The sequence below is a fragment of the Octopus bimaculoides genome, chromosome 4, assembly GCF_001194135.2.
Source record: "Octopus bimaculoides isolate UCB-OBI-ISO-001 chromosome 4, ASM119413v2, whole genome shotgun sequence".
Taxonomy (NCBI): domain Eukaryota; kingdom Metazoa; phylum Mollusca; class Cephalopoda; order Octopoda; family Octopodidae; genus Octopus; species Octopus bimaculoides.
The window spans coordinates 84,484,935-84,486,790 of record NC_068984.1 but is presented as its reverse complement, the minus strand read 5'-3'; the positions used below and the strand labels follow the sequence as shown (position 1 = coordinate 84,486,790).

Here is a 1,856-nt window from a genome sequence, read left to right as displayed (position 1 = left end):
TAAAGCTACAATATAATCAACTTAGTGGGCTCTTAATTCGCATCCTGCAGGGCACGACTTTAAAGCGCCCGGCGAGCCGGAAAAAGGTGTTGCGATTTAGCTTCCTGTTACGAAAAAAAATTTCATTACATGTTCAGAAATTTCTCGATTTATTTTGTTACTTTTTTTTTATCACATACATAAATATATATATTCCTAACTTCAAACAAAAGTAAAGTAAAACAATGATTAAGATTTTTAATTAATTGTTTTGAAAGTCGAATTTGTTCCGCTAAATCTCGTTGGAGTCTTGTCGTGACTTTGGGCGAGATTTTATTTTAATCTTGCACACAATGTCTGTCATGTTAAGTTACTGTCAATGTCTAGTTCTTGCCACCTCGGACTCGAAATAATCCCAACTGACGGGTGTTGGCGGGAATAAATTTCACTGGTATTATTTATTATTTTTTCATCTCTGATCAGAACAATATAAGAGGAAATAACTATTTAAAAAAAAAATTAATTATTAGTATTATTTTTGTTGTTGCATTTGCTGTATCAGTCCGGAATCAAAGAACAACAAATAAATAACAACCGAAAAAAACCGGCCCAGTCTTTGTGTTTGACGTGAAAGAAAGCAATAAACAAACTGGTTTGTATGTTTGCTTTTTTCCTAGTTCTATATTACACAATACCATACTATAATCATCACACCACCTTACGTAGAGCTTCGTGTCGTTATAGAAAATACCTGTATACTGTATAATAATACATGCACGAATACGTTCACATGCATGTTATAAACACTAACTGCAACATGTATACAGATAGCTACAAATATATAACTGCCTCGGATTTTCAGACACTCATCTGTACACATGCATGCTATAAACACTACACAATATCGATACGTGTATATGTTACAAGCAAACCGCATCACAATTTGTGCACGTTAAGAACAAACTGCATAACATATATGCAGATGCACACATTCTGCACCACGTAGATAAACGTAGGCAATGTGTGTAGTTTTGAAACTTTTATGTATATTTTGGCTATTATGGCAAATAAGGTAAATACCATTGAGACGCACATAAACAGATTCAACTTTCTTTTTTTCTAACTTCTTTAATGTAATATATGAATCTGAAGTATTGTGGCCTATAGGGACAATTTACATCTAAAACACTTGAGCGTCAGCCCGCACAAACGCTTTTTCCATTCGTGTCAAAGAAGGAGCCTCATGTAGGCGAGCGACCTGACAAATAGAAAAATCTCTCAAATTACACCCTATCATCTTTAAAGGTATACTGGACAAGATAGTCCCTGATATACAAAATATACAAAAAGTGGATGGTCACTGTTGGAAGGCCTTTAATGATAAGTATGCTCGAGCAGGGCCGACCTGTCGGCTAAACAAGAATAGAATAGATAATGTAGTCCCTAACATACAAGAATGCGAGATGGTCACTTGTGGAACGCTTTTGATTATATAGGTCAATGTGATCAGGGCCGACCTTGGACAAAATCTTTGCCAATAATTTCGATGTTTTTGATTCAGTGTTCAAATCCTACTGGTGTAGACTTCACCTTGCTATCTACTTAGGTTGTAGGGATCGATAAAATCAATGCCAGGCATGACTGACGTTATATATATATTGAGGATGTGAAAATCAGACTCCTTTTCTAAACATGTTTAACCATTGGGCAGTCCTGCCAAAACAGACAGACCTATGATCAAAGGCCATTCCAGCCATGACCACATTGTTTTCGTCTGTGCGCGTGCCTCAAACAACTAGGGTGTGGTTTAAAAGAGGGTTGGTTGTTCCGAAGTACGCTCTTAATTTTCCCAATGTATTTGTTCTTAGTTATATAGT

General features: G+C 36.0%; 1 protein-coding gene across 2 annotated transcripts in view; it reads left to right on the top strand.

Annotated features, from left to right (window-relative positions):
- Positions 1 to 307: 307 nt before the first annotated feature.
- LOC106870730 (zinc finger Ran-binding domain-containing protein 2) overlaps positions 308 to 1,856 on the top strand; it is a 34,481-nt gene continuing 32,932 nt past the window's right edge. The window contains exon 1 of one of the 2 annotated variants that reach the window (XM_052967184.1): positions 308 to 631. The gene's annotated coding sequence lies outside the window, so the exon portion shown is untranslated. Of the gene's footprint in view, positions 636 to 1,856 lie in introns of both variants that reach the window. The other variant, XM_052967185.1, reaches the window with a different exon arrangement.